Consider the following 23,135-nt stretch of genomic DNA (forward strand, 5'->3'; position numbering starts at 1 on the left):
TTCTCCAAGAAATCTCCATTCACATAACCTTGGTGAAATGAAAATAGCTTTCTCTCACTTTCCTCTTGGTACTTTCGTGAGGTCTCTCTCAGTATTTTCTCTTGTACCATAATTACTTTATTTTATATGCTCTCCTTTTTGGGTTAACTCTTGAGAGCAGTACCCATAGCAGCATCTATTTTTTTTTTATCCCTGGCACCTAGCCCAGCACTTTGTACATAGTAGACCCTTAAAACATGTTTGTCAAACTGAATTAGACCTATGGAGTTTTTTCTTCCTCCTCAAATCACCTTGGCCATTTTTCTTCTAGGGACTTGAGACTCACATTTCAAATTCTATGAAAAACATCTTTGATGCAGTATAATTTTAAGCAAGAGTGCTGGTGAAAAATGTGATTGGTTTTCTCATGAAGTATGTTGCAGAAGAGTTAGATTTGTATGTTGCCACTGGTTAAGTCCTGCCATTGACCTGCCTGTGAGTAACATGAGATCCCATGTTTTTCCTTAAGCTAACACACCTCTATGATTGTCTAATTCAGAATGAACAACTTTTTATAGGATAAGACTGCCTGGTTGGAAGCAACAATATAAGCTGAGAATTTTCTGCCCTATTATATGCCTCTTATTGGATGAATTCCAAAGGGAATGGGACATTTATGGACATGATCAAGGAATAAATCACTCTGGAGTCTTGCTTAAAGCTTTTCATCATTTATATGAGTCAACAGGCTTGAATGAACAGCTGAATCAAAAAGGAAATTATGTGAAATGAAATATCTACTCTTTGAAGTAAAAACATTTTTTTCAAGAAGGCTCTAAGCTTCAACCTGAATGGTATGGTGAATTAATGTCTTCACTACTATAAGTGAAATAGATTCACTAAGGTAATGGCTATTTATCCAGTCCTGACTGGATAAAAAATTGTAATCCAACCACTATCTTCCATAACAAAGTTCATACGGATAAAGCAATATGGGAATTCCTTCTAGGCAATGAAAATATGAGAGTGTTTTTATTCTCTGGGATCCACTTATCCACATTTTCTCCATCACAGTCGAAACTTTCAACCAAACCATCTGTCAGGATAAGTAGGATAAGGTTTTAATTACTTACAGCAATGCAATTTTACCATTAATGTTCAGCTCAAATTGAACCCATTCTATTTAATTAGCAATACAGCTGTGAGTAGAGAGGGGAGGGTACTTTTGGATAGCCGTCATGAGAGGTTTTGATGACTCCTTCTTCAGTTACCAGAGCTAAGTTCTGGCAAAATTCCTGTTCTAATTCTCTCCCATATCAAAACCTATATTGCTTTCCATAACCAGAAAGAATAGTTTTCATTATGTGGAGTCCCTATGTCATCCCAAATACCTAGGATAGAATTGATATAGCTTATTGCCAGAATACTTTCTTTTCATTTCACTTCAATGTTTTTAAATATTAACTTACTATTTGTAGGTAGGAAAAACCATTGGTCCTTGAACCTTGGTTCAAATTCTACTTGTGAATCTTGCTACTTGTGGATCTTTGGGCTAGTCACTTAAACTCCCTGGTGGGCCTCATATTTCTACCAAAAAAAAAAAAAAGAGAGATAGAAATTGAGAGAGCAAGAGAATTGTACTACTAGATGATCCCTTAGGTCCCTTCCATATATCAATGATCCCATAGTTCCCCCATGGGTCCAGCATTACACTAGCCATAATGAAGTGTACAAAAGAAACAAATGTTTTCAATTCCAAACATGTTTCCAATTTTCTATGACCTTTCACTATAGTAGATAAATGCGCACATATAAATACAGTAGTCAAGAAAAATTGTACAGCAATATATAATTAAGTCAATAAGTGTTTGAGATTATTTGTCCTCCAGATACCGCATGTTAATATTATCATGGGTGCATAGATTAGGATTTAAAAGGGTTAGGCACTTTCCAGATGGGTCTTTTTTTTTCCCCTTTGGACAAAGTGATCTTGTCCAACCTTCTCATTTTATGGATGAGGAAACTGAGGTACAGAGAGTTTAAGTGACTCACCCAAGGTCATCCATAGTTCAGCACAGGTAGAAAGTATTATGAGGTGAAAAAATTCGAAAACCACTTCATGTAAAAAATGGAACGTAATTTAGCTCTTGTAGAACAACTTATGTATGTATAGGTAGAGAAGGAATAGGGAGGATATTCTATGTGACAAAAATAATTTGTGACAGAAATAATGTACAAACATGAAAGAAATGAGCATAGTTTATGACACAGAACAATGGGGACACAAACAGTTGGAATCTGCTGATTATTTCTTTTTTAATTTTGAGGCAATCAAGGTTAAGTGACATGTCTAGGATCACACAGCTAGCAAGTATCTGAGGTCAAATTTGAATTCAGGTCTTCCTTACTCCAGGATTAGTGCACTATCTACCATGCCACTGAGCTGCCCCATGATGACCCATTTGGGGATAAATTTTAAAAGGTACAACAAGGAAGATTTTAGTGGATCTTAAAATCTAAGAACAGTGTAAATTCTGTATGGAGATTGTCTGCTTCTAAGACACTTATATTAAATCATCTTAAAACCCTGAAGATGTCTTAATTTGCCATAAGTTTCAATACCTGGTTCATATTAATAATCATGTTTTCTAATGTATACACATCTGATATTTCTAATCAAGTTGTATTATCATCAAAGTAGGTGAGTCATTAATAAGTTGAAAGGGCAAAAGGAAAAAGAGGCATAGGGTAAATTTGGTGGTATGTTTAATGTTCTATCATAACATCCAGGAAGAAAAACATTCATTATGATGTTAGCCCAAGAAACTAATATCATCTTGGGTTTCATATAATAAAGACATAGCGTCCCTCAAAAAGGAGGTGATAAATCCATGTCTTACTAAAGCTAGAATACTGAATTCAGTTATGGGTGCCACAGTTATTGAAAAGATCAGGAAAAGGACTACCATATTAATAAAAGAACTGGAAAGTATGCCATATGAGGATCAATTCAGAGAATTTGGAATGTTTAGCCCAAAGATGAACAGACATAAAGGATATGTGATATTTAATTTTCAAGAATCTCAAGGATTAGCATATGGAAAGGGAAAAAGTTTTTCACTGCTTGGTACCAGAAATCAGAACAGAGGCAAAAGAAGAGAGCAGGACAGAGGAGATTTCAGTATGGTTAATACTATAAATACCTAACTATTAGGACTTTCCAAAAATCTTGCCTCTGGAAGTGATGAGTTTCTCATCAGTGAAGGTCTTGAAGTAGAAGTTGAAAGCATGGTCCTCAGAGATGTGCAGGCAATTCCTGTTTAAGTGTAGAAAGGACTGAGTTTCCAAGTTCCCTTCCAACTCTGAGCCTATGCTTATGGAAAGAATCATTTTTAGTATGGAAGAATCATTGCAGTCATTGATGATTTCAGAGGTTATCCAATATTCTGAAACAATGTATTTTTAAGTTGTTGAATATCTGGAAAATTGCAATAAAGAATAGTACACATTGACTAACCCCATGAGATTCAAAAATATGCCACAAAATCCTTTTCTGTTTCCTGATTGGTTATCTCTAACTCTGATCCATTGACATTCACAAAATGGCTGCTTTCTCCTCTCCTTCTGCATGCCTCCTTCTCATACCCCAAAAACAGGTTTCAGTGAATTGAGCCTTCTTCCATGGAATGAACACAGTATTTTATGGTTCATGTACCATCCTTTATGAGAATATGCTAGCATAATGATAGAAGGTTAAAGCATGTAATCTATAATTAATACATAGTACATTGTCATGTGGAGGGAAAATGTGCAGTCATGGAAACTGCCGCAACTCCTTGATTGTAATTATTCAGCCTCATTGGGGGTCTACAGCTAGCTATTAAAGTGTGAGTGGTCCCTCATGGAGCACTCTCATATCCAATTAAACTTTCACAAGTCTATTCCAAAGGCAAGCTTCTGATTGTCAAAGGATCTCTAGGAAACTTGTCTACTCCATCTGAAATATCAGAAACAATGAATTTGAAGTTAATATCCCTTAAAGAACATCAAGCTTTTGATTGCTTTTTGCATATAGAGTGATGATTAGCAGTTTTTTTAAATAAATCATTTTCACTTTTAAAAAAGTTTTATTGAGGCCTTATAAGCAAGATGTTTCTCTTTTATCCTCCTCCCCCATAAGATCTTTCCTTATAAAGAAAAACAACTAACAAGTCAACAATGATAAAATATACACCATTCCATACCCATAGTCCCCTAACAATCTAATAAAAAGTGGGAGTTGAGTTTCATCATCTGTCTTCTGAAACTAATGTCGTTAATTGCCTTTCATCTGAGATCAACTGCAGATTAGGGTTGTTTTCATTTATATTTTGTCATTGTTTTACATATTGTTTTCCTGATTCTGTTTTCTTCACCATTAGTCAGTTGGTGCAAATTAACCATTTTTCTGTGAATTCTTCATGTTCTTTATTTCTTATGGTCCAATAAGATGCATTACATACATATTCCACTATTTATTGTCATCCCTAAATTAAAATATATCTGATTTATTTTCAAAATTTTGATAAGAAAAAATAAGTGATATCATGAATATTTCATTTTCTATAGGAGCCTTCTTGAGGTAGTGAACTCTAATCTTCAGAAAGATGAAATATGTAGATACAAATTCAGCTTCCAAGACTTACTAGATATGTGACTTTGGGCAAACCACTTTACCTTGATTTGTCTCACAAATTCAACATTATTTATCTTTCAAGTCTTAGATGGGTAGAGACGGTTGCCATCAGCATAACTCTTACTTACATTTGTACATTAAGATATACGTAGGTTAAGCAGATATGTAATTACAGAGCTAAACACTATGTTGAAAACAGTGACAAATAAGGAGAAAGAGCAAAATGTAATTTAAATAACCATGAAATAAAGGAAGAAAAGATAGACAAATCATATCAAACTTTTTGAGAGTATTAAGATATGTTATTAAGAAGTCCACATTTACAGCAGAGAAATGGAGATGTGTATGCAGGCATGGTTTGACATAGCAAAAGTATTTTATTGAATTAGAATTTTTTATTAATAATATTTTTATTTCTTTTGACATTTATATAATGCAAATAGAATGATTACTCTGTACTCTTGATTTACGGATCTCTGAACTTGAAGTGATCCCCAAAATTTTCTTCTCCCCAAAAGACTGTCACTGTAGGCAGAGAAAAAATTGTCAATAAACAAAGGATACTAAGCATGAATCAATGGCTAAAAGAGGCCACTAGGAAAAATGTGCGTGGATCCAACAGTAACTTTTTCCTTCATGTAAATTTCCTGACTTGAAATTATTAGTCTTCTAAAGTACATAGAATAGATTGAGCCCTGGGAAATATGGAATTATAATGACGATGATAACCAAACAACTGAAGTCATTTGGCAAAAATTCTGGATCATCTTGTTAATAACTTCCTTCCTTGCTCAATTTTCCTACTTCAGAGTCCATGAGGTGCATCTTCCTATTTAGCACATTTAACATTAGAGATCTTATCCTTTGCCAGGAAGTGATTCCCTCCTATTTGCCAAAACTGACCACAGATTAAAAGCCTTCTGGATCTAGGACTCAACATTAATTCAGAATTAATTCAGAAATCCCCTTTTCCAGAACACAATATAGACAGAATAATTAAATCTGAGAAAACTTCATAGTAGCCGCTGGTTAACCAGAGTCTCTCTCTCTTTCCCAGTTTCATAATACTACAGTTGGGTTTTTTCACAAGAATTTACTTATTTCCCATTCCCTCACTGACCCATTTTCTTAGAGATGAACCTTTAACTCTGTTAAAGTTCTAATGATTGATAATACATAAGCACAAGTTAAAAATTCACCACTAATGGTGAACTCTAAAGCAAAAGAGTCAGTTCACAGGTTCAAGGGAAAAATCTTGGAAAACTTCATATCGTGACATGTAGTGACCATCTATCAAATCTATGGCAAAAGTTCTTCTCTTTCCCATGCTACATTGTAAACTCTTGAGAGGATGGAATGTCATTTTGACTTTCTTTGCATTCCCAATACTTAGCACAATACGTAGCACATAGCAAATGCTTAATAAATGCTAATTGATAACTTACAACCACTTAATCATTGTATCCATTTGGCTCCCATAACATCCTTCACTGGAAATTATCTATTTGAAAACTATACATATCTGCTTCTTTCTTTCTTATCTTCTTATTTTGTTGATTTCCCCCCATGCCCTAAAACTTCAATAACGGTATGTTTGTGGATGTTCTTTCCTTAGTGCAATTAAAATTTATTTGCATAATGCCTGAGGTTTTTTGAATTAAAAAAAAAAGCTAGTATAAAAGCTTAGCTAAATTAGCAACAGTTACTACTCCCCTTTCAAGAAAATATTATACTAATAGGGTTAAAATAAAAATGAAACAAATGAATGAAAAAGTATTTATTAGGTAACTTGTTATGTGTCTAGTGTTGTTCTAAATGCTGGGGATACAAACATAATTAATCAAGACAAACTACCCGCTAGAAACATTCTAATAGGAGAAAGCAAATAAAAGTGTTTTAGACAGGAAAGAAAGAGGGATAGTGATTAAATTCATAAGGCAATGGATGGTCACAAAAAATAGTATCTCTCTGTCAAACTCTGTATTCCTGACTGTACATTTGAGCTTGTGATGTTCAACCTTTGAGTCTATCTTTGCATTAAAGGAAGTTTTTTATTGTTTTTTGTTTGTTTCTTTGTTGTAATGCCTATATACTCATTGTATCATATAATAAGAGCAGCTGGACATTTTGTTATTTAATATATCATCCCTGTGAAAATGCAAAGAACAATTGCTTCTCTTCTCAAATGAGAAAACCCCAAATAATCACTTGCTATTTGTTAGACTTTCTTGAGATGGTAACATTCTCCAAGGAATATAAATAAAATGAAATATTTGTAAAGTATTTTACAAACCTTAAGCCACTATATACATGCTAGCTATTATTATTATCAAAGAATTAGGAAAATGATCTCAGTTTAGGCACCGTTAGTCATTTCAGTCATGTCCAACTCTTTTTGACCTCATTTGGTGTTTTGGGGTTGTTTTTTTTTTTTTTTGCCAAAGATACTGGAGTCGTTTGGGTCACATAGTAAGAGGTCTCATTTGAACTCAGAAAAATGAATCTTCCTGACTTCAGGCTTGGCCCTCTATCCATTTAGCCACCTAGCTACCTATTGAATCTTGGGTGGATATCTAAATGAAAAGATGAGAAGGTCTCGCCACAGCTGTCCATTACAGGAGTCTAGGAATAAGATATAGCAATCAATCCTTTTTCAATGAAGTTCTATTAATTTACCTATTAACTTGTGGGCAGTTAGGTGACACAGTAGATAGAATGCTGGGCCAGAAGTCAGAGAGATTCATCTTCCTGAGTTCATATCTGATCTCAGATACTTACTGGCTATGTGACCCTGGACTAGTCACATAAACCTGGTTGCCTCAGGTTTCTCACTGTAAAATAAGCTGGAGAAGGAAATGGCAAACCATTTCAGTGTCGTTGCCAAAAGGAAAAAAACAAACAAACAAGGTCTCAAAGAATGAGACAGGACTGAAAACATCAGAACAACAATGTAACAAAATTAACAGCATTTAAGTGTTAAATTTTAAATAAACATACATATATCTATGCATACATGCTTGCACACAATTATATATATATGTATACATAAAAATACTTTCCTTTTCATTTCTGTAAAAATCTTTATAAAAAAAACAAACCACTCTCATGGTGGCTGTTGTTTTTTTTTTCCTTCTTTCCACAACCAGCTGAGAGGTCTGTGCCTTTTAAGTATCAGAGTGGGAATCTTTTAACAACATATAGATTATCTTTAATAAGTAGCTCCTTCACCTTTCTTCTAAAACACTCTTATCTAATCCCAGTTGACCTTGTGCTATGTCAATCTGCTTAAATCAGGAACTGGCGAATAAAAAAAATGACATATTTCCCCATGCACAGTCTGTCTGAGCCACTGACATCAGCTTCACCTTGTACTGCTAAAGAATCCAAAAGCAGATTTTAGGAAGTTTTAATCAGGAAATAATCTCTGTTGCTATAGAAACACTATAATTTATCTCTTAGTAAAACCTACAACTGACTTTGACTTTTAAACTCTGATTTAGGTATATGTATATGTGTATGTATATATTTACATATGTGTATATGTACATGCTTATACATGCATATATATTTTCTGTAAATACTGTGCATCGATTCCCTACTCTAACTTTTAGAAGAGAAATTTCCAAGATGAAGACTGCAATTTGTTCACATGCACAGATCAGATTTCAATGTGAGACTGTCTACTGAATTTAAAGCTAAAAGTGGCTTTAATGAATTTCTTTCAGAACCTGCAAGTAGTTGGCTATTCTTTCAATAGAAAAACTGCTATCCTTCGGGATTTTCGTTTAAAATGGGCATCCATCAAGGAAAATTATCTATTAGTTCATCCAAGGGACAACTAGATCTCCACAGTAAAATTTCCAGAAAATAGAAGTCCTTTGCCCTGTTTTTAAGATGGGCAACCATTTGAATCCAGACCTAATTACTTGGCTTGACACTAAATTTTGTGTCTGGTTTTGCACTTTTCAGAATCTATTCTTTTCTTTCTTTGGTTATCTTAGGAAGGACCTAACTCTAGCCTTTTTAGATTTACATAATGACTATCCTTCACCTTATTAATAAGAATATTCAGGTGTGGAGCGAACAGGAGAAAGTTGGCAGGAAGTGTTCCTTGTGACTACATTTCAAACCAAATTTGAAACGGTGAACTTTTCAGTTGACTCAGAACACCTCTAAGGCCAAAAGAGAATGAAAAAGCTCTCTATAAATACAAGTTAAAAAGAAAAAAAAGCTTTCCAAATGGCATTTTCAAGATTTAGCTTTCATTTAAGTATGTATAATTGTTTTCAGTTCTAAACTTGTCATCTCACGCTTGTGAGAACTAGACTCAAACTCAGCAATCTTCATCCTTACAGAAATGTGAAATTTTATTGCAAATTTAAAGATTCAAAATGGCAATTATTCTTCTAAAATGCAAAACCATTTAGACACAATTCATTCAGATTGGATTACTAGATTAGATTATGGTATTGATGAATTTTAGTCCATGACATGGAAACTAGACTCATTTTTACTAGCAGCCATTCATTTTGAAGCTCTTAAATATGCCATTTGTGTGGGAGAAGTGTAATCATCCTTCATTGCCACAGAAGACCATGCCATCAGAGAAATGATGACATGACTTGGACTTGACTTTGTTTTGAGTGAAGGAGGGCTGTGCAGGTCACCAGCCTCACTTCTCCTCCAGAGCCATCTGAATCCAGTGCCCAGATATTCATCAGGAAGACTGGAGATGACCCAGGATGAGCCAGTTGGGATTAAATGACTTGCCCAAGGTCACACAGCTAGTGAGTGTCAAGTATCTGAGATGAGATTTGAACTCCTGACTCCTGCACTGGTGCTCTATCCACTGCACCATCTAGCTGCCCCTGTGGGAGAGGTAGCTGAGAAGGCAAGTGAAATATATCAATAGTATCTACTGAATATTTAGAAATTTTCGTATATTTTATTTTGCTTTTGCTCCTTTATAATGTTTACCATGATACCTCCTCAGAGAAAGGTACATGTTACAGTAGATAGAGAACTCTGTAGAGTTAGGAAGCCCTGAGTTCAAATGTAGTTTCAAGATACTTACTAGTCATGTGAACCTGAGCAAGTCTCTTAACCTCCCTCTACCTATAAAATGGAGGTAAAGATGGTACCAACCTCCCAAGGTTTTTGTGAAACTTAAATGAAATATTCTGTGTAAATTTCTTAGTATAGTGCCTAGACCAAAGAAAGTATTTAGGAGTTAATAAATGCTTATTTTCTTCTTACTTTTCTTTCTTATCTCCTCCCTCCCACCCTGTCTTCCTTCCTTCCTCCTTTTCCTTTCCTTTTCTTTCCCTTCCTCTTCTTTGGTCATATTGGTCATATATATTATTGGTCATCAATGGTATCTGTAGAAGCCTGTAAATTCTGATTTCATTCATTCATTCGTGCTTAGTTAAGTGTCTACTACATAGCAGGCACTTCTCAGAACTGGACCTAATGTAAAGATGAAGGATACATATGAGTTCTTCTCTTAAAGATCAAGTCTGGGAAATGAGGTACCCTATAATCTTGGTTCAGTTGACAGAGAGCTGGCCTCAAAGTCACAGATAATATCTTACTTCGGACACACCATCATCATCACCACAACTAACATTTATATAATGCTTAAAGGTTTGTAAAATGTTTTAGATATTATCTATCTGATCTCCACAATAACCCTAGGAAGTGGGTTCCATTCTTACCATTTTACAGATGAGGCAAACTGGGGTTAGGTGACATCCACAGACACATTACTAGTAAGCCTGAGGTCACACATGAATTCATGTCTTCTTGATTCCAGGTCCAGTTTTCTACCCACTGCACCACCTCACTGCTTCTTGATGTAGGACTCAGAGTAAGTCACAACTTCTCTATGCTCTAGGGTCCCCACTCACTAAAACTATTAGTTACAAAGAAGGAGGTTACCTTCATTGTTAGAGGTCCTTCACTTGAGAGTTCCCTATCCCTATTTGTGTACCTATATTTGTGCAACTATAATAATTACACAATAAAAATTTTGTAACTGTATTTGTGTAACTATAGCACTGAATATAATACAAATTCATATGAGAGGTGCAAAAAGGGTGCTCTGAGTGCTTGCTCAGGGGCCAATATTTTCATCTTGAGGAAAATCTAAAAAGCCTCATGGAGGAGTTGGGTGTTCAGTGATCAATGAGATTTCAAAAAATCTAGATACAAGAGAAGCACATATGAGGTATAAGAAAAAGTGTTAGCAAAGGCAGACAAGTGCAGGACATGTTTGGTGAATGAGGAATAATTCATTTTAGCACTTAGCACACAATGCCTGGCTTAATACGTGCTTGTTGATTTGTCAATAATTTGACTCTACAGTGGTATGAGCAGAGTTGTACAAAAGGCAGATTAATCTTGAGGTGGTGAGTAGGGTGTACTAGAGGAGAGACAGAAAGAGATAAGGCTCATAAGAATATTCATTTAGAATTGAAAAGGACCTTCTAGGTCATAAAGGCCAATCTTTCTCTCTTACCTCCAAACTGAAACATAGAGAAGGAAAGTGACTTCTTGTAGGTCACACAGGTAAGAAATGTTAGAGCCAGAATTAATCCTAAATCATATAATCTGAAATCTCAATGCCATTCCACTGTATCACTATGAAAAGCAGGTTTTTCCAGGAATATAGAGAAAAGAGATTGAGATTCTAATGTGGAGTAATGGCAAGAGAAACTTGAAGTAGGAGAGGGACAGCACGGTACAGTGCAATGAATGTTGATTTTGGAGTTAGAGAACTTTAATTTACAACTTTCTTTGCCACTCACTGTATGACTTCAGGCAGGTAACTTAACCACTGGGAGCCTCAGTTTTCCATCTATAAAAGGATGGGATTGGACTATATGACCTCTACTGTGACTTCCAGCTCTAAATCTATGGTCACATGAAAAGCTAATGTAAATAAAGGAAATATGGATGTCAGAAGTATTGTAGAGTGGGCTGAGTAGGGATTGACAATTTAATGTAGGTTAGCATTATGTTTTTAGTTGTTTCAGTCATGCCTGACACTTTGTGGCCCCAATTTCGGGTTTTCCTGGCATAGATACTAGAGTAGTTTCCTGTTTCCTTCTCCAGTTCATTTTACAAATGAGAACTGAGGCAAACAGGGTTAAGTGACCTACTCAGGGTCACACAGCTAGACAGTGTTCAAGGATGGATTTGAATTCATGAATATTTTCTTGATTCTAAGCTCAGTGCTCTATCCAGGGTGCCACCTAGCTGCCCTGATTAGCATTATAAGAATAGTGAAAGATGACTCCGAACCTATAAATATGGGTGATTGGAAAAGTGGTGGTCCACTTGTGAAAATGTAGGAATGGAAACATGTAATAGACTTTGGGACAAATATAAGTTTATGTTTAAGTTTCCTTAGGTTGTAGATGTTAGAATCAGAAATTCTGAAGTGAAATCTTGGTCAGACAGAAACCAAGGAAGGTAAAGACAATAGATAAGTACTTAGTAAGAGAGCAGATTGCCTCAACAGAACTCTGTACTCAAGTGGAGGTACTCTGAAGGGCTGTTAATGATAATAACAGCCCCAGGTTGATTTAACCTTGACAAAACTTCTCCAAGGCTTATCCAGGGAGAAAAACGAAGTAAGCCTTGAGTTTTAGTTTGGGTCCCTGTAGCCTTAGGGAAGTCCTTATAGTGTAAGTCTGAGGAGTGTGCGTATTCCCTAGAGTTAACATGGTAGTAGTGATCAAGTTCCTCCTTGGAAGGAGGGTCAGTGGGGACTGGGAGTGAGAATTTTTCCTTATAACCTAAAATATTCTTAGGTTCTTTTCACACTGATAGCTTGGGGTGCCTCATCTTAGAAATACAGCATCTGTTATTTTTCCCTTATTCTTTCACAAGCTACAATACCTTATTCCTTCAGACATCGAAAATATCTGCCTCTTTTTTCAACCCACTCATAAGACCTTTAATATTTTCCTCCCAGTTAATAGTTCACTTCACAGACCCCCTCCCTTTCAGAGTATTTATCACAGGATTCAATGAGACTTCTCCTGAAAATTATCCTGTAGAGTCCCCTGTTAATATTCTTTACAGCGAAATGTTCATTCATCTTTACGTTTTGCTTCCTGTCTTTAACAAGTATCCCCAATCTCCTGGAAACACTTATTTTGGAACTTTGTTGCAAACTTTTTGAAAATCCAAAAACATCACACAGCTTGGTTTTCCTTTATCCAAATATATAATTACTCCATCAGTGATCTAAGGGATTTAATCAGGCATGATTTTTCTTTACATAAATGATTCTTTATTTCTTTCAACTGGCAATGAATGTTTCTCATAACTGAATAGTGATCCTTTCATTTATTATGGACTGCATCAACTTGTCAAATTGGAACCAACAGTCTATAATATTCAGTTGTCCTTTCTTGAACCCTATGTAGAGGTGACAGTCACAATAACAAAATGGCAGCCTATGGGAGAAATGGTTGTTTATAATAACAAAGCACATACTTTAGACCAACAGTTTGACAGATTCACCTTTCAGATAGTTCAAAACAAATGTGGATGCCATCTAGTCTCAGTGATTTATTTACCTCTGGTTTATTGATTAAGCTAGGAATAGTCCACGCATTGACTCCAGAATCTCATAACTTCAGGCACTATCTCATCCAAGCCATATCTGAAGAGATTTAGTGTTTCCCAAATGAGTTTCAAGGAACTAAATGGAAATTTCTCCATGTCACCTTCCTTAGAAAAAATTGAGAGGAAGCATTGACACTGTCTGATTAATGTCTCCTTTGCCCTTTGGATGGCAATTGTTGCAACCATTATCATTAAATGGCCCCAATGATTTTGTAATTGATTTTGGTATGTTCATAAAATCTCTTGGCAACCTATCCCAATGTACATCTCAAATTATTTCAGACCCTTCTTTTTTTTTTTTCCATTTGCTTCATCATTATTTGTAATTTCCCCATTTTTTCTGTCTCTATCCATTTACATATATGTGTGAGTGTATACACACACACACACACACACACACAAACATCTGTGTCTATGTATATGGTCTCTTTTCCTCCTCCCAGAAAAGTTGCATTATACCATTTCTTTATATCATGTGGTAACTAGAGGTTAAGTCCAGTAGACTGAAAATTCTAAGAGGTCATACCAAACTGAAAATATCAGCAAACAAGGTTGCCTAGCTCCAGAACCAATCAAACTAGATGCTAGAAGGTTCACCATCAAATGTTTGGCCACAGAATAAGACACTTTTAAAAATTCATTGTGACCCAAGAAACTGAGAAAAATACAAAATAGATCTCAATAGCAATAGAAATGATAGGTAAAATAACAGAAAACAAGAATGTTACAAAATCAAATCATTTTCATTAGATGCAAAAACAATGCAGTACTGACTGCCAAATGTATATTTAGATTATTTATCAAACAACCTTTGCTAGTAGATATGAATCATAACTTTGTTGTCAGTCAATGGGCATTATCAGTCACTATGCTCAAGAGCTGTCCTAAGTACAGGGAGTCAAGAGAAAAAAAGGAAAAGAAAAAACAATCTCTGCTCTCAAGGAGCCTGCATTCTGATGGGAAAGACCATATGAAAATAAGGAAATGCAAGCTATAGAGTAGATGGAAGGCAATATCAGAGGAGCACTAGCATCATAGGTAATCATGAATAGCTTCCTCAAGATGGGATTTGAGCTGAGTGTTTCAGGAAGTTAATAGATGAAGATGAGGAAAAAATATTTCAAACATAGGGGACAGCCAGTCCAAAGGCACAAAGAAAGAAGATGGAGTGTCATATGTGAGTTACTAGCAATTTTTCCAGCATTATTAGATGATGAAGTTGATGTATGGAAGTAAAATCCTAGCAGGCTGGAAAAATACGAAATGATCAATTTATAAATACTATCTTTATAATGAAGAGGTTTAAAAATCAAACAGATGAGATGATACTCTATCCTGAGAGCCACTGGAGAACACTGAGTAAGGGTGGGTAGATCGCATGCATGATCTTTGATGATATGATCTTTACCAACTGAGCTTAAGATGGATTGGAATGGTGAGAGAATTGAGGTAGAGAGACCAATTAGAAAGATATTATAAAAAAAAATAGGCAAGAAGTAATGGGGATCTGAACTCAGGAAGTAGCTGTGTAATGAAAAGGCCATGTTTGAGAGAGGTTATGAAAATAGAAATAATGAGATTTGGTCACAAACTAAATATATGGGTGAGTGAGAAGGTGTGTTAACCAGAAAACATTAAGAAGTTTCAGTTACATGGAAGGGTGGCTTCATCCTTCATGAATAAGCAACTTACTGGAGTTCACTTCATCTTGCACCCAATGACAAATACTACAAAGAAGAGGTCAAAAAAACCCAGAAAACATCTGAGCTAGCCAACATCCATTTCCTTGCCAGTTGGGGAAAATACCAGTCAAAGGCAGTACTACATTCAGGAAAAAAACTAACTAATAAATTAAAAAGGAGAAAAAAGGAAGGTTATGGACAGCATTACTTTACAAAACAGCAAAATAGACTTGACAGTAACACAACTCTGCTGAGATTTTAGAAGGGACCCAGATAAAGTACATTATTTTAGAACAGTCTTTTTTTTTTTTAAGAATCTGAAAAGGGCAAATATACATGATACAGAGTAGAACTGCCAGTGTTTCTGCAGTGAACTAGTTTTATCAGTAGTAGTAGTGGAAGTAACATATTTTGAATACACTTCCAAAGTAATTGATTTAACATGGGAGGAAGAAAACAACCCTATTTTTTAAAATTTCAACTCAGTTTATTGTATTTTCAGTTCTAAATTCCTTCCTGCTTTCATTCCCCTCCTCATACAGTGAGAAGGCATTAACCCATTAAATGTTTAAAATATTGTGAGGAAAAATATATTCCTGCATTATCCATGCTCTCTCCTCCCTTCAAAAGAAAAGAAAGAAAAGAAAATATGCTTCAAAGCATGGTTCATCATAAACTCTTAGAATTTATGGTTGATTATTGTATTGATCAGAGTTTTAAGTCTTTCAAAACAGATTATCTTTGGAATATAATTATTGCATAAACTGTTCTCCTAATTCTCACTTAATTTTGTGTCAGTTCATACAAATCTCCTCAAATGTTTCTTAAAACACTTCCATCATTCATTAAGTCACAGTATTATTCTATCACATCCAACATAATTTGTTCAGCCATCCCCCAAATGATGGGCATGTCCTCAGTTTCCATTTCTTTGGACATTTCTTCTTTCCATCTCCATTTTCTTCTTGAAGATGAAGTTAGGAAGACTTGTTAAACTTTATCAAATAAACAATTCCAAAGAAATCCATGTGAGCAATACAAAGGCACACAAGACTAATTTTCAAGATATTTAAAAGAAAGGAATAGAAAATAATGAATATTATAGGTGGCACCATTGCCAAAAATAAGATCAAACAAAACCTTTTAAGGAGACACGACTGAGAAGACATCAGTAAAGGACATATATGAACATTTATAGTTTCTCATCTCTATAATTTTAATGGAAATTTTCTACACATGCCTCAAGTACCTTTATGGCAATGAAAATTGATGGAAAATGTTTAAGTAAAACATTAACAAAAGCAAGTACACCACAGTCTTAGAAGAATCACCATCATTAGGGACCCAAGAGATAATTTTAAGAAGCATGATAAGTGTAAGGAAGATACTACATATTACCAATAATGAATGTTATATGGAAAAATTGTCAGAAAGCATAAAATAATCAAAACAAGGCATGACCAGAAGAGATGGAAGATCAGTCATAGTAAGAGATAAATAAGATAAGAGTTGTCCAAATGTTGTATGAATATTCACAAAATAAATTTTAAAAACAAGCACATAGCTTCTAAAACAGTAACTATGACCATTAGACTGTGGGCTCCTTGAAAGCAGAGACTTTGCTTTGCCTTTCTTCCTATCTCCAGAGATTATCACAGTACCTAGCAGAGAGTAGGTGCTTAATTGTGCCTGTTCTGAGGACTGTGGAATCAAGCAAATGATGGCATGACGTGCAACTGAATTGAATTTTAATGAGGAAGGCTTGTGCAAAGTCACCAGCCTCACTTTCTCTTCTGGAGCCATGTGGATCCAGCGGCAAGATATAGCTCAGCACCACTGGGGATGGCTCTGGATGCAGTAGGAAAACTTGGTCTTTTAAAGCAAAGGTCATTTTGAGTTCTCAAGTGCTTAATAAATGTTTGTCAATTGACTGACATCATAAATGATTTTTAGAAAGACATGATCAAAATCATATAGAATGTGAGGATATTGATGTGGTACAATCTGAAATTGAAGGGACATCCAATTAATTTTAAAGAGGTGTTTCTCCCTAAAGTCCTAAGGATATATTTATTCTGACCTTTTGTTGAAGTACATTTTCATCTCCAGACTTTCCATGGTTTATTGACTTTCAACATTTTTGTCCTGTTTTCCCCCAAATGAATGCTTTTCATTTTGTCATGACCTCCTTTTCTAAAACTGAGTAGAAGCTTTATGGTTTCTTTGATTTTTTCTTCTCTAATTAGCATGTTAAATTTAATTGTGTTTAAATATTGTTACTTTGTGGTTCTCCTTTCAGTGTCTTTTTTTTTTTTTTTTACTGCTTCCAATTCACCATTCAGGACCAAGTCTAGTATATAGAACTGCAGAATCCTTTTCTCTGAAATCTATTAAAAACAGAAACTGTCTCCTCATAGTGTTTTTTTTTCTATTTTTTGTTTTGTTTTGAGAAAAAAGCTTTCAGATCACTCCATTCTGGCTCCTGCCACTCTCCCTCCTTCTTTCCCTACATCCTAGCATCAACCTTCTTCTATCCATGGTTATCATGATAACCTATTGAACCTATTTTCTGAAAATATACAAGTCTATAAAGGGCATTGATCTGTACTGTGGCTTTATTACTTTAATATTTCTAATTTTCAAGATGGAAAAATGATGTATTACTTTCAGATCCTACTCTGAAAAGGACTTATATTTTCAATGAGAAACTTAAAAGGTCTGCATACTGATCTAGACAATAAATGGTATCCCTGGTTTTGGTTCTTCACGAAGCTGAACTGGATGGCCTTTCAATTCCATGATTCTACCCAACTTGAGGCAATTGTTCTAGAATATAATTGGGAAATGTGATTTACTACCAAGAGTTCTTTCAAATTCAGTCTCCCAAAAGGTATGACATCATTTAAGTTCTATAATTTTAGAATTCCTAGTCATTTCATAATGCACTTTGGAAGAGAAACTAAGTCAGAAGTAGACAACTGTTTAACATATTCAAATGTCAGCATTACTCCCAACAACGAACTTAAAATATGAGCAGTTCCATTTTTCTTATTTAGATAATTATATAGTGTACTGGTAGCTTTCGTAAACAAAGCACTAATTACTCCTGGCACTGTACTGCTTACTGTCATTTTATGTTTTACTTATTAAGGCTATTTATTTACAATGGATGCTTTGTATGCAAACATTAGTCTGCTATTACCAGAAGTAAGGCCCTAATTTTTAATTAGCTACAGCTGTACATGCTGGTGCCTTTATTCTAAAGCAGTATATCATTGCAATGTTGGTGCTTATTCTGTTCTGTGGGAAAGAAGTACAGAATTTAGACAATGGTTGAATGGATGGACAATTGATAATTACTTTTTCCTCTAACTTGACAACTCAACTCTATCTAACTGTAACCAAGGACATTGGAGAGGCTAAAAGAAAGAACTGGAATATTGTGTATATTTTTAAATATTAAATAGCCATGTACAGCACAGATAATAAATAGTATTTTTCCTATATCAATTTTGAATTAAGAATTAGGGTTTTTAAATGAAATCTTACATAAACAACATTTGCAAATCTTAAAGAACTAAATAAATGTATGCTGTTATGATTATTACTCCAACTAATTTGAACCTAATATATGAGACCCTCATATTCTTGGAGTAAATATATGAAGTATTACTAAGCAAAATGCATTCCCATTTTCCTTAATTTCTAATAGCACTGATCAAATTTGGAACATAGAGATGAGACCAATACAAGACAAAAATAACCACAAAAAGAATAAACTCTTACAAATTTTAGAAGGGAAAAATATTATTTAGTAATGACAGAAAAAACTGAAAAAAAATTATTTATAGGATGAGTTTCCAAGGGGGTGGGGAGAATTGAGAATATGAAGTTGTCCTACAAATAAGTCTCCAAAACTGTTATCTAAATTATTTATTTTCAAGACATTTATTTTCAAGTTTGAATCCTGCAGGAGGAAGAATGAGATAACCTCTTAATAGCCCCGTAAGTCTATATTTGTAATGCCATGTCAGAGATATCAGCCTGGAGTTAATGTAGAGTCATTATTGGCTGTCTGTTACAACACTCTAAATTGCAGGAAATGGAAGAAGAGATAACACTCCTGCCCCTACCTGCCCAGTTACCACCTGCATGATGCCAAGCACCAGGAAAATGACAAAACTCCTAGACAAGTCAGACTGCTACCAATGGCAGTTATCATTTAAGTGAAATATTTTCATTTGGTATTTGATGGAGGAGTGATCGGTGAAAGCAGTCAAAGCTTCTGGAGGACTGAAAAATGTCATTACCCAGACTCAAAAACTCACTCCGCAGGATTAACCTGAAAAGATCAATCCGTTTAAAATTTTAACTGATCAGTAGAGTTTGTTCAAATATAAAGGCACAAACTTGTGAATTATACTCTCACTTAAAATCACTTTTTTAACAGCAACTAAAAAAAAAACCCACCTAATTACTTCTAAACCTCATGAAAATATAAGTCTCAATAAAATTGTGTTTGTACCAGGCAGGAAGGTTCCTACAGGCTATAATATAAATTAAGGTTGTTAGAGTGTAGATGTTACAGCCCAGTTCCCTTAGTAATTGATCCCTAATTTGGAATCAAGTTAACCAAAGTTTGTAAACTTTTCCTTACTCCTAAAGGTCTGTCAAATCCATACAGGATCAACAAGGAAGCCAAGCTAAATATGGAAAAGTAAAATCTTGATAAAATCTGAGAGCATTGTGTGTGCCAACGGTGCTGCAAATGTAACTGTATATATAATATTTAAAAGGTGTCCTTTGTGACTGTATATATTAAGGGAAGTAGAGAAAATAGAATAGCTACTTCATAGTAATTCCAGTTGTATTTGTTAATACCTGGGAAAATTAATTATTTTCCACCATACTCAACTCTATTTGGGTGAAATTCTCCTGAAATGTTTTCTAGGTAATGAATCACCCTATTCCAAACCTCCTAACTTTAGACAGCAATCAAAAATAACAGTCAAAGACAAAATTAGGTAACACCATATCTCTAAAATTTGATTTGGGGAATGTGGCAATTGGGGAAGGAGGAGGGAGAAGCCTCAGAAGAGGTTTTTTTTTGATGGTCCATTGACTTCTACAATCCTTTTAATATTTTTTAACCTAGTTCAAGAGTTGTCAGTTTTGTGCAACAGGACTTTATTTTGCTTCCACATTAACATTACCATTATCAGTCCTAAAAGCATCCACACAGGAATCATGCGTGCATTTTTCACCAGTTTTGCAACACAAGTTTATTAGGATGGTCTTGTGATTGTCGATAACTTCTTAGTTTTTTTGTTTAGCTGTGATCAACAAGAAGAATTTAGTAGCACTGTGTGTAAAGACAGGCAGCTACCATAGGTCTTAGCCATTTATATTTGTTTATGAAATCATTTTGTGAGAATCAGTGGGTACTGAATGGAGACGGAGTATCCTTCACTCTCACACTTATCTTGTACAAAGTACTCTAATTATTATGTTAACACAACTGCACAGAAGGTATGGGTAACCACTCCATATCTGTAGACCACAACCCCTTTATTACTTAATCAAGAGTTGTGTTGGCCAAAAAGATGGGATAGCATCTCTGCATTTAACAAAGCTGGTCTTCCAGTAACAGATATTGGTATTTCACTCAGACTTTATTATTCACAGCTGGTTAAAAACCAACCCTGACCTACTAATTGTTATTCAAAGACTTTGGCAATTGCATCTCATTGAGAAGGAGTATGACAAACTTAAGCAAATACTCTCTTGGCTCACAGACCCCCTCCTAGGGGAGCTTCTCAGGAAACTGGAAAAAATGTATTCATGAAACCACAACATACTGAAACATCACTTTATAAATACACAATTCTTAATCATAAAAGGAAAATTTTATTAGAAGGATGAAGACATAACAAATCTTAGAATGAGTATCGTTTGTCCATAAGTGTTTGGGATGTAACCAGACACTTCGGTGGCACTTTGGTTCCTATTTCCTTTATTGATTACCATTTTTGTCACATTATGACCTGTAAACAAAAAGTTTAAATTTTCTACCTTTTTGCTTTGCTTTTTGACTGTTTTATGTACTTTTTAATTTATATTTTTATTGTTAATTTATTTGTTTTCAGTTTTCTACAATCACTTCCTTAAGTCTTAGATTTTCTCCCCCTCCCTCCCTGAGATGGCATTCAATCTTATATGGGTCCTACACATATATTCTTATTAAAGACATTTTTACATTAGTCATGTTGCATGGAAAAATTACAATGAATGGAAGAAACCATGAAAACAAAAGAAAACAAAACAAAACATAACACAAGAGAAAATGGTCTGCTTCATTCTACAATTCAATTCTATAGTTTTCTCTAGATGTGGATGCCATTTTGCCTCAAGAGTCCTTTTGAAATGTTTTAGGTCTTTGCACTACTATGGAGGTCTAAGTCTACCAGAAGAATTCCTCGCATATTGTGGTTGTTGCTGTGTACAATGATCTCCTAGTTCTGCTCCTTTCACTTAGCATCAGGTCACATAAGTCTGTAAATTACAGGTGTCTCTGAAGTCTTCCTGTTCATCATTTCTTATAGCACAATAGTAGTATTCCATTACGTTCACATACCACTACTTGTTCAGCCATTCCCCAATTAATGATCATCCCCTCAATTTCCACTTCTTGGCTACCACAAAGAGAGCTGCTACATATATTTTGGTACACGTGGGACTCTTTCCCATTTTTATGATTTCTTTGGAATACAGTCCTAGAAGCAATATTGCTAGGTCAAAGAGTAGGTACATCTTTGTAGCCCTTTGGGCATAGTTCCAAATTGCTCTCCAGAATGTTTGGATTAGCTCACAGCTCCACCAACAATGAATTAGTGTTCCACCTCTCCCACACCTTCTCCAACATTTATCATCATCCTGCTTTGTCATGTTAACCAATCTGATGGGTGTGATGTAGTACCTCAGAGTTGTTTTGATTTGCATCTCTCTAATCAATAGTAATTTAGAGTATTTTTTCATATGACTATAGATAGCTTTAATTTCTTCCTCTGAAAACTACCTATTCATACCCAGTAAGCATTTATCAATTAGGAAATGACTTGTATTCTTGCACATTTGACTCAATTCTCTATATATTTTAGAAATGAGGCCTTTATCACAGACACTAGTTGCAAAAATTCTTTCCCAGTTTTCTGCTTCCCTCCTAATCTTGGCAGCATTAGGTTTGTTTGTGCAAAAACTTTTCAATTTAATGTAATCAAAATTACCCATTTTGCACTTCATTCTTTTATGTACCTTCACATGATCATTTTTTAAATAAAATATTACACTGGATCTTGAGAAACATAGATTGTTTAATATTCCCAATCAGAAAGCAGGGTAACTCTCTCAAATAAATAATCTCCATCAACTGGGTCAGCTTTTTTCTCTTCTTATTTATTTAACTAGGTTTTATCCAGTTGTAGCAGAGGGATACGAAAGCTTTCTAATATTACAATGGCAGTGCCATTGCCCTTTAGAAATTTCTTATCAAAACTTAGATGTTATTATATTTGGTACATATATATGTAACAATGTCATTTTTTGCATTGGTTGCTGTGTCTTAACATACAATGTCCTTATTTGTATCTCTTGACATTATCAATTCTTATTATTGCCTTCCCTAAAATCAATTTCAATTCTAGTATTTTATTTATTTTAAATAATAATATATTTTGTCCCACTCTTCATTTCCACTCTGATTTTGTCTAGCAAGAATCAGGAGGCACCTGAGCTGAACTTCAAAAAGTAACAAGGATCCTAACAATGAAGACAGTTCATTTTGGGCATATTGATGGGAACTGAAAGAGGCAGAAGATGGAATTATGCATTCAAAGAATACCACTGAGTTAAGTTCAGCACGAAGAAGGATTGTATAGATGGGATTAAAGCCAAAAAACCTCTAAAAGTAGTTTGAAGCCAGATTTAAGAGAGCCTTGAATGTCAGACTAATATGTCTGTGCAGTATCCTAGTGGCAATGGTGAAGCTACTGATAGTTTTTAAGCAGGACAGTGGCAGGATCAGACTTGCGTCTTAGAAAGCTAATTTTAGTAGCTGTGAGGAGGATGGTCTGAAGAAACATTAAAGGTCTACAGAGCAATTAGAA

The sequence above is a fragment of the Notamacropus eugenii genome, chromosome 7 (genome assembly GCF_028372415.1).
Source record: "Notamacropus eugenii isolate mMacEug1 chromosome 7, mMacEug1.pri_v2, whole genome shotgun sequence".
NCBI classification, from domain to species: Eukaryota; Metazoa; Chordata; class Mammalia; order Diprotodontia; family Macropodidae; genus Notamacropus; species Notamacropus eugenii.